Here is a 15,317-nt window from a genome sequence, read left to right on the forward strand (position 1 = left end):
ATTACATCTTGAGATTAAGAACACCTCTTTGTCTGGGGCTCTTTGTCTGTAACAGAACTTATTTCTTTTAAGAGAGAGTTCCAAGTTAGTACTCCTATTCCATCTTCACCTGCCTCCATGAAACAAGCAGCACAGATGCAAAAGATTGTCATCTGGGAGCTTCGTTCACGGATCTCATTTGAAATACCATGCTCCCTGTTTCCCTGGGAAGGCTTTATAGCTGATGGATGCCTCAGGTTTCAGCCGAGCATCCACTCACCCAGCCAGACCCTGGGCCCCACATCTTTCCAGGTTTCCTCCTGGGTGTCACCGTTCCTTAGCGTCCTTCCTTCTGGTTTCCAAGGTGACAGCTCTGTCCTCGGATGTATTAACTGAGGCTCTGGAACAGTGTCAGCACAGGCAGTTTACGCCCCACTGCTCAGAGGCCACATGGCCCACATTTTCTAGAATAGTTCTGGTTTCCAATATTCTCTTTCATTGTCTACACAAGAACTTCTCTTTGTCAGGCAGTGTGTTCTAGTTCTGGATAACAAAATGCAAAATAATAGGGTTATCTTACCCATCACATGGAACCCAGAGAAACAAGGGCCCTGGGTCCATTTGCAAGTAGGTCAAGTCTGTCTTGAACCCTAATCCACCCTGCAGAGCCCAGCACCCTCATGCAGTAGGCGCCAGGGAGGCGAGCCCCATCTGTGTTGGTTGCACTGGGTCTCTAGTACCCAGCCCTGTGGCTGGCACTGGTGGTTGCTCAGTAAATATTCACTGAGGGCACAGGCACGGGCACGGTGCTGGTGTGCAGGATCCACACATGCAGAGCTGCCGTGCCCCTGCTCTTCAGCTGTGCCAGGTCGAGCTCCCAGCCAGAGCTACTCTTCAGCTGAAATGTCCTCCTCTCCCAACTCTTAGAAAACCCCCTTCCTGCAGGGCCAGCGGGTGTTAAAGGAAAAAGGAAAAAGGCCGCAACTCCTCCTTTCCACCCACCTTAGCTTGCGTTCTAGGGCGTTTACGTTTGTTGTGGTGAGTCACTGCTGTCGTTCACCGTGGAGGTTCTGAGACTCCTCGGAAATGTGGCCATGCTGTTCTTGTACTTTCCATCACTCCCTCGGAACAGACAGGCCTTAGGTGCAGGTTCATTTGCCCTACCATGGTGGAAGAAGGAAGTTTCTGGTGTGGGGTCTGTTCATGCATGCCGTCTCCAAGTGAGCATTATAAAATATAGGTTCTTCTTTGGTTTCTTAAATGTTAAGTTTACATTTAGCCCTAATATCCCTTGAAGCATGTCACGTCCAGCCTGCTGAGAGGCCCTCACAGGATCTCTCTTCCTGATCGTCCCGTTTGTGGCTGTGGCCATGGGACCATCTCTCCGTGTGCAGCTCGGCTTGGTAGGGAAGCTCCAGGTCGCTGCTTGTTCTAGTCTTTCCCCAAAGCCCTGCATAGTCCTCGAGCGCCACCTCGGGTTACAGATTGGAGCAATCCTCCAGAGGCAAGGATGTGCTTCTCTGCTCTAATTTTCCTCGGTGTGATAACCACCATCCGGGCTCCCTCCGCACTGTCATGTAGCCTAGATGGATCTGCCTCGATTCCCACACTCACCTCGGGACAGTTCTCTCTGAGTCACACGCTGTATGTACAGCAGCCTAACGCATGGAGCTCACCCCATCTTGCCCAAATTCCCACAAGCTCCGGAGGGGGTCATTAGCTCCTCGTTTCAGATGAGGAAACTGAGGTGCAGAGAGCCCAACTCGAGTGCCCATGGCCACCTGATTGTCAGTCAGAAAGCCTGTTCTCTGTCCGCTGGCCCTGTTCTCCTTCAGCCCCGTGGAACTGCCTCACCCTTCAGTTGTCTGCCTCCTTGCTTTTTAGTAACGAGACACACTGAGTGCTTCATTGGAGGCAAAAGCAGATTCTCTGGCTGTCCCCATGGAAGGCAAAGGAAAGGGCCCTGAGGAAGCAGACACCCAGGAGGAAGGAGGAGTGGTGCTGAGCGCCCTGGGCGTGGGGTGCAGTGCAGCATGCAGTGGGTGCTTGCTCTGTCTCTGCGCCTGCTCTTCCATTCTTCACTTGAAATCCTTCTCTGCCAAGTTCATAGAGATTCTCTGTTTCCCACACGTCCTCAGGAGCAGCCCTGGGGGAACTTGCATCCCTGACAGAGGATCAGCCTTGTGGGAGTTCCTCCTGTCGATAAGGACATGCTTGGTCTTCTTGTGGTTGCCACAGGGACTGGTTCCATTGCAAAAGGGTCAACCTGTTTCTGGAAAATCGTGATGGCCTGTTTTCCACTTTAGTTTCTCGTAAACCTCACAGGCCTGCCCTGTTGGCCTCTGGATGACATTTGAGGGGCCCTCTGGGACCAGCTCACTGATGTCTCTTGTCTTCACCCCAACCCCTGTCCTGGAGCCCTGTACTGTGGGTGAGCACCAAATGCTGGCTAGTGGAGGAAAAGAGGACAGTGGTAGGAAGTAGGGGCCAGTGTCCCTCCAGCCACTGAACAGGCAGGAAACAGGAGGCGCTCCAGATGTGACGCAAATGCTTCCTAATTTTGAGGCATGCTGTACTTAATAGACACTATATGTATATATCTGCTGAGTGAACGAATGAATGAAACTGACTAATAAACAAGTAAACCACAAGTAAACCTTTAGGGCCCTGAATATTAATTTACCCAGGAGGTGACCTGGTCACTGGAAAAGATCGGAGCATCAGGACTATTCAGCATCAGAGAGTGAATGAAGACTTTAACCAGCGCTCAGAGTGTGTTTCTCAAAACCTTCCGTGGCTTTGACGTTAGTCTGTACCGCAGTCTGTCCTGTTGTGCTCCCGTGCTGTTAGGTTCTGAAGTGCTTGCTCTAAACATGTGGGTGAGGGTGGGCCTCTTGGATTAAATGGGAGTCACCTAACGCACTCTCTGGTTTAAAAAGCAAGCAGAATGGCGGTGGGTTTCGCTTTCTGTGTACTTGACTTTTCTCCTCTTTTTCTGTAATCACGGAAAAGGCGTGAGGGCATGGTGTGATCTGAGCAGGGCCACAGAGGCTGAATTTGCAAATCTAAGAGCACGGAGGCCAGCAGCTGCTGCCGCCTGGGGAGCGACTGCCGCTGTCGGCTCACCAAATCCCTCCCTGCCAAGGGTTTGGAGGGTGGCTTAGGGATCTAATTACTGGTGAATCCAGCCGCTGAGAAACCCAAAAGCTCTTGTCCGTCATCCTGCGTCTTTGACTTTAAGCTGCGTTCAGCCCTCCCGGCCGCGTTTCGACTTCTGCTCCATGCCGAGCTCCCATCCCTCAGAGAGACCCGGCTAAAGCATCCTGAGAGCAGGGAGAGCTGGCCTCTCTCCTCTTTATCGCTAGGTTCTACCAGGAAACATCCGAGTGACAGCTGACCTCAAAGGTCGGCCCTCTGTACTTCCGGAGAAGGAAGTGGAGCCAGACCGGATGAATCTTTGGTGTCTGTATTTGATTTAATCTCAGTGTGCACTTCCTTCTAATAGGAAGTCCGTTAGCAGTTGTCAGATTTTTTTCTCCTTTCACGAGCATTTTCCTTTTTAAAGCGGTAATAGCTGTGCTATAGTAAATGCTTTGTACTTTGACCCATGGACGACACCCTCCTCCCAAAAATCATACCCTTGTAAGACATGACCCTTGACCCTGAAGACAGCAACTAGATCTGATGTGGAGATGTAGACAATAAATACTCTGATCGATAGCACCTGTCTAGTCGGCACTGACTCTTCACTGGCACTTCCCTGTAATTGAAATCCAAAGAATGACGCTAAAACAAGCGTGTTCAGAATCAAAGATGGGGTACAGTGGTCCCCCCTTATCCTCAGGGGAGGCGTTCCGAAGTTCTGCTTTCCTCCTTATCTGGGTTTCGCTTTCCGAGGGTAACTGAAACCACCGATTAGGGGGATCGACTGTAGTTTTGAGCGTAAATGTTACTTACTGAAATGAAGTAACATTTAGAACTGTTAGTACCTGTATGATAGTTACACAGATTGCCTGATAATTACAGTGTTCTCAGGCCATGCAGAGAATGGAGCATTCCCCTGTTGTAACGAGCTGACTGTAGTGCAAGCCCGGATACAGGCACTTCCTAGGTGGTACCTGGGAGCCTTGCCAAATGTCACCAAATATGGCCTGATTTAGCGTATTGGCGGCCCACCTGCAGCCAGCATCTTCCACCACGTAGCTGTGGTGCTCACCAACAGACAGGCTCCCCACCCCCAGCATCTTCGGCATTGCCATGTGGTAAGACACACACACAGGGATTTTTTTTTATTTTAAAACTTAGCCCTTGCCTTTAATGATAAGCTACCTTCTCCCTAAAAGATATCTTCCCTGGAACATTTAACGACACACAGGAGGCAGTCAATTGTCTTGCCCTACACCGTGTGAATAATACAGGATGCTGGGAGCGGGTGGGCCGGGGTTCAGATCCTTTGGCGCTGGGTGAACATTTTCTCTCTGTGATGCCCTCGAATCCTGCCCCAGGGTAAGGTATGGTGCTTAGAACTGAGGAATGAGAAAACTTAAGGTGGGCACCTTGGCATTCTTCAAAGCAGCTCTAAGGAAACTTAGAATTCTCTAGTCTTTAAAAAAAACAAAGAAAAGAATTCTTAAATTATAATTTAGAAGACAAGATAGAAACTTATAGATTGTCGTTATATAGGAAATTAATTCAATATTTCTCACCGCTAAATGTGACTTTGTCAGTGGAGGCAATGTTCTAAATACAGTGTATGCAGCATTTCATTTAAACTCCCAACTGTCCTATGAAGTAAGGATTATTCCCGTTTTACAGATGGACACCGAGGCTCAGAGAGGCTGCTCTTCTGAGACTTGAACCCAGAGCCACTTGTCTCCAAAGCCCAGGTCCTCAAACTTGCCATTGCACACTTTGCTCTGTGCCTCTGAGTTTTCTCTGTGCTCTGTCGAGGCAGAGGCAGAAGGAGGTGGGTCTTCCACACGTGCAGATGCCAGCACCCTTGCTCACCCACGCACTGTCAGGAAGCGCGACCCGGGTTTCTCCCAGCGGGTGGAGTGACCACTCTCTGTTGTGATGAATACAGAGACTTTCTGGACCAGGAGATCCAGAAGAAGCAAGCTAATAATTAGAATACTTACTGTATTTATCTTATCTGCTTTGCATCTGGGGAAGGAGGGAGAATAAGGAGAGAGCAGAGGTAAGAAGGAGAAGGGTAAGCCACCAGTCCGATGATGGGGTCTTCCTGTATGTAAAGAGGGCTAAGCTTAGGGGAGCTTTCTGGAAATATGTGTCTAGAGGGAAAATGAAGATTCCCAGGTTCCGGTAAGGTAGCTTGCACTATACGTTCTGAGTGTCTGCGGGACACATCGTTTACATATAAGCCATACTTGCCCTATACACTCAGTACTTGGGGTGTTGGCCTTCTCTAATTAAATAAGCAGGTGGGTGAAGTGTTGACATCTGGATCAACAGTTAGCCAAATATCTGTGGGTGCAACGTTATCCTGAGAGAAGTCATTTGGAAGCCCCAGAGAAGAGCGTCTTCCCACGTGGAGACCTGACCCCAACTCGTCTCTAGGACAGACTGAGAGTAGGCCAGCCTAAGGTTTTGTCCTAAAGTCACGGCACCCTCAGATCAGGAGGTCTGAATAAGAGAACGAGAGAAGGCCCTTGCCAACGCTGATCCTGAGTCCTTTCGTTGAAGATGAGACGTTGTGAGACCAGCTTGAACACGAGCTCAAACAGTCTCCCCCGAGAGAGTACATTTACTCATACCATTTCAAAAAGATGTTACAAACTCCATATATTGCGTTCCAGATTATTTTCTCTCTGATTTAGAATTTTATTTAAAGCATTGAGTTGTTTTATTTACCTTTAGTCAGACTCACTGGACAATACCTATTCCTTAGGGAGAAAGGGACACACTTGTCCTAAGGTGCCAGTAGCCCCTGCACACAGTGGACATCCAGCTTCCAGGTATGCACAGCATGGACAAGATGGCCAAAGCTTTGCCAGCCCCGAGAGCCACCAGCTGAAAGGACCAGCAGTGCCATCTTGTGGGAGTGCTCTCAGCTGCTGACATCAGGCTGGAGGAGAGAAACAACCTTGCCTGTCAAACTTTGAGGAATGACATTACAAAGAAATGTCTAGGTGCAGTCAAGTGAGATGTTTCCCTCTGGTCACCAGCCACGCTAATTATTATTTTGGTGTCTGGAAAATTAATAACCCAAATAAATTAACACCAAGCTATAAAGATATTTCAAGAACTAAAATGGCTAGAAAGGATTTGTTTTCCATCTATTTACTAGGAAATGTATTTCACATCACCCCAGGTGGGAACATATATTTCCGTAAGCGCCATGAAAACACAAAGCCACAGATTTAGAGCAGAGTCAGAATATAGCAGCAGAATCTGCTTCTAGATTGCCTTAAGGGATCTACCCTTTCACAGGGAGGGTCTGCAAGGAGACCCCTTTTCCCAGGTATGGCCATGCAATCTGGGCCATACCCCAAATCACCCCATCGGCATCAATGTAAGAGCAGAGGGCCCCCCTGACCTCGTTCCCTTTGTGCTGATAAAAACAAATGAAATTGTGCCTCTTCCTTCCGCTCACTGTGCTCTAGCCTCGTGTCCTTCCCATCACACACGCACGTCCATACGCGTGCACATGCACATGTGTGAACCTCAGCTTAAAGGTTACCTTTTCGGGGTCTGTGTTGACTCCCCTCTGTGAAGTAACCCCCCTGAGAATGTTCTGGCAGAGCACCCTGTTGGTTTCTTCCTGCTGCTGGGGACCCTTTATAATTCCGACCTCAGCACTCCGACTCCCACTCTGGTGGGAGCCCCCAAGGGCAGCGCTGTGCTGCCCCAGGCTCCCTCGGCTAGAGACCCAGGTGGCACAGATGAGGCTCAGGGGCCATGCTGCAGCTCCCGGGAGGCCCAGGGGAGCCCTTCGCCGTCAGCCTGCCACAGTGGGGCACAGCGTCAGTGTTTCCGCTAGTAGGGCTGCACTGGGGGATCCTTGTGCCTGCCTGTCCCCTCTTGACTGTACAGATACCTTGAAGGGCTATGGGGTCCGGGGCAGCCTGTGCCCCTTGCGAGAATGTGCAGGACAATGGCGCTTCTGCTGTCGGCCTCAGGAGAGGCCCTTCTCATGAACGGGCAGCTGCTTCTTGGAAGGTGAGATGGAGACTCTGACACGGCTCTCTGGGCCTGAGTGTTTAGGAGAGCGCCGCTCCCTGAGTCACCAGGCAACTTTGACTTTGAGGGGGATTTTGAGGGGGAAATCCCTTTCTGGGAAGTCACACGCTTTCTTACCAGGAAGGGAGTGTCACATGATGGCCACCTCCCAGGTTCTGACATAGCCTCTTCTGGATAGCGTGGTGCTACCGCTGACCACCGCCAGCGTCCTGGCCGGCTTCCCTCCTCCCTCGCTTCCTCTGCTGTGACCAGGGGCTGTGGGTGGAGGAGGAGCTGTGGTCTCGGTGCTGAGCCTCTTCCCTCCGGGCACACAGCCTCCTGCGAGCTCAGGTGGCCTCCTCACTTTCATTCATTTCTTCTTGTCTTCAGTGGGCTGAGAAATGAAACAGTCAAGTGGTTCAGATCACGTCAAATAGAAATCAAACAGATTGAGGGCCCAGAGAGTTTTCGTTCACGTCAAGTCCATCAATTTGGTGGCGTCTGTTTGGTTTATCTAGGACCTTTTTTTGCTTTCTTTGGAAGCCCTTTGTGCCAGATGGGTGGGGTTATTCTGCAGGGCTAGGGGATCTGAAGAGGAAACACCTGAACCAGGTGTGGGTTAGCAGTGGGAGCGTAAGGCTGGGTGCCTGGATGGGGTGGGGACATGTGGTCGTCATCCCAGCACCTGACACGTATGGAGGGCTTGCTGTGTGCTAAGCAGCACGTCTCTGTGCAGTCAGCTGGGGAGGCGGGGTGCATCATCATCCCATTTTACAGGTGAGGAGTCTCCACCAGCACTCCCACCCCCGCCAGCCATTAGCAGCGCCAGGGCTGCGGGCTGTCTGACGTGAGAGCTGGTGCTCAGCTGCCGTCCGTCTGCCCCCTTTCTTCCTGGCCACCTTTTGGGACCATGTCATCTGTGTTTTGACTTGATAGATAGTTTGAAACCTTGACTGGGCTTCGTACCTGAACTCAGTGCACTGAGCCAAGAGCTCCGGGACCCGCGCCCTCCGGGCTCTGCCTCTGGGACTGAACAAGTTTCAGCCTCTCCCAGCTGCCATTCTTTCATCCATAAAATAGATCCCATAAAATCCATTATCGAGTCAGAAAGTAAATGTTTAGGCAGATTTGCATATATTGTACTGTCCGGTTGAGTAAGGGACTCTGATTACATTTAGATCTCTTACTTTAAAAATCCGCGTCTCTAAATCATATAGAAGCCAGAAGCTAAAAATAGTAGCCACTACATGACCCTCTTCCCAGCACTAGTGTCCCGGGCGTCCTTTGTTCCAGGTCTCACTCTGAGCACTTACCTACTGTGCAGCCTTCAGGGACATTACTGAACATCTCTGATTCACCATCCCCTCGTCTGTAAAATGGACATAATAGATCCTACTCCATAGGGTTGAGAGGATTGGCCACACAGTTCCGTGTAAAGTGCTTACTTCAGGGCCTGGCCTATGGGAAGTGATCAATAAATAGGAGCTGTTGTCATCCAGGATCATTCCCATCCTTTCAGGAAAATAAAGAACAAACAGCGCAGTGGAAGTTGTGCGTCCCCGTCTTCTGTATACGAACCACCCACTGATGTTTTCAGAGCGTGTTTTCACAAAGAGGAGAAAGCATTTGCAGAGGACAGCTGAGTGGTATTCCTTGATCCCAGATCAAAACTCCTGACATGGGGCCGGCCCAGTGGCATAGCGGTTAAGTTCTCCTGCTCCACTTCGGCGGCCCACGGTTTGCCGGTTTGGATCCTGGGCATGGACCTAGCACCACTCATCAAGCCATGCTAAGGCAGGCATCCCACATATAAAATAGAGGAAGATGGGCATGAATGTTAGCTCAGGGCCAATCTCCCTCAGCAAAAAGAGGAGGATTGGCGGCAGATATTAGCTCAGGGCTGATCTTCCTCAAAAAAATAAAATAAAATAAAATAAAATAAAAAATAAATTAAAAAAACAAAAAGGGGCTGGCCCCGTGGCCGAGTGGTTAAGTTCGTGTGCTCCACTTCAGCGGCCGGGGGTTTTGCTGGTTCAGATCCTGGGCGTGGACATGGCATCGCTCATCATGCCATGCTGAGGCAGTGTCCCACATGTCACAACTAGAAGGACCCACAACTGAAAAAAAAATACAACTATGTACCAGGGGGCTTTGGGGAGAAAAAGGAAAAAAAGTAAAATCTTAAAAAAAAACCCAAAAAACTCCTGACATGAAAATGATTCTGTTAACTAGAACTTTCCGGTAATGCCTTTGCTGCCATTTTGACTACTCTGAATGGGATCGGTGATTTGACTGTATGCCTGGTCTTACTGATTGCTGTGTGTGTCTCTCCATCCGCGAAATGCTCCTACCCGATAACTAAGTGACCCTAATCCCTGTCAGGTGCTTGGGAAGGCAGAGGCCGACCCGCCGGGCGGCAGTGAAGCCCTCACTTCATAGAAGCCTAGTCTTGGGCGAAGGGGACCCGGTGCCCCTGCCCCGGGTTAAAGGGAAGAAGGGAAAGGAGTGCATACAATCAGCTGGGAGCGCCGGGCTGGTGTGGGGCTGCGGGTACAGACCGCTCCACCACGCTGCCTCTCAGTTGCAGTCCTGGGAAGATGGTTAGCTGGGCAGGGAGCCCAGAATCATTCCCCAGGCTGGACTGCTCTCTGTAACCCCAAGAAGAGAAGTATCAGTGTTTCTGGACCGGGAATGTACGTGTCGTACAGAGGTCTGGGAAGCGCAGGCACGTCTGCAGTGTCTGCTGCCGTCCTGGCAAACCTCTAGAACCACACTGGAATGGACAAGGGGAGGAATTCGCCCTTTAGCCTGGGAAAGTGATGTCCCAGTGGCCTGTCGTGGCCTTCCTCAAACACTGAAGAGCTGTCCCATGGAAGAGGTCTTCAACTTGGCAAGGGGACACTGGACAAAGTGCAAGGAACCAGAGACCGTGTCACCTGGTAGACATGGCAGAGGCCACCCAAGGGCCCTCGAGCCCCTTGTCTGCAGAAGCACAAAGGCGTGGGCTGCACATGGGCTGTGCTGGCATTATACATGGGAGGGAAGCTGGCCTAGGTCACTGCCAGGCTCGCCTCCAGCCCCAGTGCTTGGGACGGTCAATTTTCATCCCTCGGAGCTGGGCAGAACACCTCCCATCGCCCAGGACCTGTGCCAGTAGTCCGGGTCGTGAAGTCTTAGGACACAAAAAAAACAATGTAATCTTAGTAATTTTTCTATCGATTACATGTTGGACTAGCAGTATTTTAGATATACTGAGTTAAATAAATATATTGAAATTTGTTTCAATAATTGCTGTTTTAGAATTCAGGGGGGTTTTAAAAATATGAAATATTTTCTCAGCCCTGGAGACTTTGATTAAAGATGGGACCATCAAGCTCAGTCCCAAGTTTGCATTCCACAGGGTCAGGCATTCACTGAGCCCTTGTGACATTTTATCCTGCCCATCTGGAAGGCCGATAAGGCATACACCTTATTCCTCAAGAAAATTTATTAAATAAATAATAGGAAGCTTTCGTTCAGGATGAATGACCCTGTTAAGACTTTGACGTGGTCCCTCCCAGGAGACTGGAAGCGTGTTGTCCGTGAGCGTTCGGCGGCTGCTTAGGCCTGGTGTGACGAAGCTGCAGACTTTCTGCTGAGGTATAGGAGGTATTACACGCCTCTAATCCCTGATAATTCTGCCTTGCTTGCAGCTCCTTTAAATTAAATGTGTGGTTTTAAAAACCTGGAAAGGCCTGAAGATGTGGGGAGGGCAGGAATGACATTTTTCACTGTCTGTTTCCTGAGAGAAAGCAATGTTGCATCCTCAAAACAACATCTGTCAGGATGACTTTCATCAGATTAAGTCAGTCCTTAAAGCCCACATCACAGCTTACAGATTCTTGGGAATGTAGGTTATGCTTTGCATGGAACCCACACGAAATTTAAAATGCATGTGTTTTAGCAAACACAGCTTTGCGAGCGGACTCTGTCAGGGTGTCTCGTTTGTAAATTTCTGTCTAAGCTACCGTATCTCAAAGGAGTTTAGAAAGTTGTCACTATATAGATGTAATGAACAGTCGTTTACCAATTTAAGATGCTGTTAACTGTAGATGGGAAAAGGCATTGAGCTCGGGCCTTTGGCCAAGCCTGAGGACAGCCTGCGACACATGCTCCGCCACAGTCGGAGCCGCGTGAAAATAAATACTGCTGTTAGACGGGAGGCCAGAGGCCAGCCTTCTGCCATCTTTGCACAGATGCTGCCATATGTCCTTATAGTTGATTACGGCCTTTTCAGCTTTAGAGGAGAGAAGAAGACCTTTCTGGAGGGAATTTTATGTTGTAAAGACCTTGAATGAATGATCAATGCAGATTGATATTTATCATTCCTTACTGCAAGGAAGCTGATTCTTAAAATTGGTAGCTAAATCTAAACCACAATGAGATAGCACTTCACACCCGTTAGTGTGGTTACTACCAACAAACCAGAATAACAAGTGGAGAGGATGTGGAGAACCTGGAACCCTTGTGCACTGTTAGTGGGAATGCAAAATAGTGACACTGCCGTGGAAAACAGTTTGGCGCTTCTTCAAAACGTTAAACACAGAATTACCTTAGAAGCCAGCAGTTCTGCTTCTGAGTGTGTCCCTGAAAGAATTGAAAGCAGGGACTCAAACAGATGCTTGTACACCCATGTTCGCAGCATCATTAATTACAGTAGCCAAAAGGTCCATCAGTGGATGACTGGAGAAACAAAAGGTGGTCGAGCCATACAACGGAGTATTATTCAGCCTTTAAAAAGGAAGGAAACGCTGGCACCTGCTACAACATGGATGAACATTATGCTAAGAGAAATAAGCCAGACATGAAAGGACAAGTATTGTGTGGGCCCCTTATAGGAAGGACCTAGAATAGTTCACTGCATGGGACAGAGTGTGGAGCAGTTGCCAGGGGCTGGGGAGGAGGGGGTGGGGTCTTACTGCGTAATCGGTAGAGTTTCTGTGGAGGATGATGAAGAAGTTCTGGAAATGGACAATGGTGATGGTTGCATAATGTTGTGAATATGCTTAAATGCCACTGAATTGTACAATTAACAATGGCTAAAGTGATAAATAAAATTTTTAAAAAATTAGTTGTTTGCTGAGCTAGCTGGGCTTAAAGCAGACTGGGAAGGGAAGGGAGGGGAGAGCTCACACTGTCTTCAGAAGGGCTGTGTACCTAGAGCTGCCCAGACCTGACGCAGGTCCACAATTCCTGAATGTTGTTTTATAAAAAAAAGTGCAATCTAAAGGCAAGACCCTCCCCTCGGACGAGCTGGGTCTGCAGGGCTTTCCCCTCTTTTCTCATCAGTCCCCACAGTTGGAGGCCCTGGGGAGCAGTGGTGCAGATGACGTCTCTGAGATCTAACCAGTGCCCCCTCCTTGCCCCAGGTTGATTGGGCGGAGGAATGCACAGGGCTTTGGCTGTCCCAGAAGCCAGCTCACTATCCTGCTCCTCGGCCAGGTTCAGCCTCTGGGGGTGCGCACAGGGCAAGTGCACACCCTCTCCATCCTCAGTCCCTTTGACCTGGCCCAGTCACAAACGACACATCCAGCAGAAGGAATGGAGGCTCCCATGGCCAGGACACGGGGTTGGTGTGACTGCAGCAACTTCCTGGGCCGCATTCTCCCCTACTCCTGTGCAGCTCCCTGAAGACCCCGGTGGGACCCACAGTGTTAGAACAGCACGTGAGGTGTCTTGGCTGCTGCCCATCAGTAAATGTGTGATACGGGTATGCACTGATAAGATACAGAATGTGTTTTAAGACATATACCAGAAACAGAGGTTTGAAAAGAGGATACTTGAACTCTTAGTTCTTAATTGTTTAGTATTAACTTTTTTTTTCCCCCTGAGGAAGATTCACCCTGAGCTAACATCTGTTGCAAATCTTCCTCTTTTTTTTTTTTTGCCTGAGGAAGATTGTTTCTGAGCTAACATCTGTACCAGTCTTTCTCTGTTTTGTATGTGGGTCACCACGTGGCCGATGAATGGTGCAGGTCTGCACCCAGGATCCGAACCCACAAACCTGGGCCGCCAAAGCAGAGGACACCAAACCCAACCACTATGTGACGGGGCCAGCCCCAGTATTAACTTATTTTTTAACCTGTATGTTAATATAAAATTTTAATATTTCTACAATTTTTCATGTTTACCATTGCCATATTTCTTTGCAAAGGGTCCGCCTGGGGTATATGCATGACCCTGGAAGCCACTGCTCTAGGAACTTTGTCATTTGTTCCCTTTTCTCACCCCTAACCAAGAAGAGGTTCATAAATTCCAGGTATGATGTTTCAAAAATCCCCCCATCTCAAACCTAAATAGCCACTTTGTACAGAACATACGTACCATAAACATCTGGCTCACAAAGCAAGCCAGCACCCAGCTCTCCCCCACCCATCACCCCAACTGTTGTCAGAAGCATGTTCCTTACTCGGAGCCCACCTGCTGGTCGTTGATGTGCTCTCCCTTGATTCATGGGATCCAACAAGTGGTGTGACTCAACAGCTTAAGTAACGACGTGTCAAGGGGTCAGAGCCTCTGGAAGATCAGGGTTAGCAAGAAGCATGATCGACTGATTCGGCTGCAGTTTTCCTATAGTCCAGTTCTGTGTGTAAATGTGTGTGTTTCTGCGTTTTATACACATACTAATATAGAATTACAAGTGATTTTAACTTTTTTTTTGCTTGTCTGCTTTTCAACAATGATTGTATACATATATATATATGTAAAGAAAAAGAATATATATTTACATGCATATATATAAAATGACCCAAGCTTCCTCTGCCATCTTTTGGGGCTCACTTTGGGATGGGGGGTGGCTAATCTCCCCTATTTTGTGTTTATTCTGACTAGATGCACTCTCTGTGGGTGACTTTCTCATCGTGTTCTTGCCAGGTGAAGGAGCTTTCTCTATTTCTGCCTTTCGGAGCCTTGACTTAGGTTACAAAACCCATACGAAGCGGAGAGGATTGAAGTAATCGTGCACTCTTGGCCCAGAAAGAAGGCCATGCCTTGCTGGAAGGCGGTGCTGCATAGTTAGTTATGAGAATGGAGCCATCCTGACTTCAGGCTCTGTCTGCATTTTTAAAGGAACATTCAAAACTTAAGAACCTTTTGTGCTACCATTTCTGTATTCCTTTGCAAAACATTTATACAATGTTAGAATCCAAAACATGGTTTCCAAGCTTTGGGTGGAAAACCCTTGTGGTGACAACTCTGGAGGCCGAGCCTGTGGGTGTGGAGCAGCGTAGCAGGACGTGCTGGCATTCCGGATGAATCCAGTCATCCTACACAGGGCACTCACGCTTGAGCTGAACTCACTCATCTCCAGCTGGCTATTGAACCTGTAGCCAAATCATATTTGTAGTAAAAGAAAAGGAATCCAACCCAGTTAACCGTGTGTCAAAAGCTAAATAAAACCAAGGTCACGTAGGGGACATTTCTGCACAGCTTAGTAAGATTTGAAGTTTCTTAATCTCCTGGAGTAAACAGAAATTACTTGGGGTAGTTTCAGGTGTTTTTGCTAAACTCTTTGGCTGTCAACTGTGAACCTTCTGAATACTGGGACTTTTGCCTGCAGCAAAACAAAGCTAAGACAAGTGGTTTCCTTCAAAGGACCCCCAGCAGCCGAGCAGAGCAGCAGAGCTGGTGGGGGCGGGCCGGCAGCTCGCGGGATGGAGTCCGCTGTCTGCCCAGCAAGACTGGCCACAAGCAGAACTGTCCACCTCCTCGAGCTGCCCCTGTCGCACTTTCCTCCCAGGCTGGCCTTGCGTTTGCCTATTGCTCCCGGGTCTCCCCACCTCTGGTCGAGGCCTTTCAGAGGTGTTCACACCTGTGTACTACCTGGAACTCTGTTCTGACGTTTTTAAACTGACACATGCAGCCATTACAAAAATGCGTAGAAAAGCATATAATAACATGGAAGTATGCTCACCTTCCTAAGTATAGAAAGCAGATTGCAAAACAATATGCCTCTTTTTGTAAGAAAAAAAGAAATTTAATAAGAAAACAAGTGTGTCTGTCTCTCCATAGAAAGGAAGACTGAAAGGATATCCATCATGTGTTAACAGTTATTACCTCCTGGTGGCACAATTACAGGTGACTCGGGGGCCGGCCCCATGGCCAAGTGGTTAAGTTCACAT

General features: G+C 48.9%; 1 protein-coding gene across 1 annotated transcript in view; it reads left to right on the forward strand.

Moving 5' to 3' along the window:
- DAP (death associated protein) overlaps positions 1 to 15,317 on the forward strand; it is a 65,494-nt gene that overhangs the window by 45,779 nt on the left and 4,398 nt on the right. The gene's annotated exons all lie outside the window — the stretch shown is intronic.

Source organism: Equus asinus, chromosome 10 (assembly GCF_041296235.1).
Source record: "Equus asinus isolate D_3611 breed Donkey chromosome 10, EquAss-T2T_v2, whole genome shotgun sequence".
NCBI classification, from domain to species: Eukaryota; Metazoa; Chordata; class Mammalia; order Perissodactyla; family Equidae; genus Equus; species Equus asinus.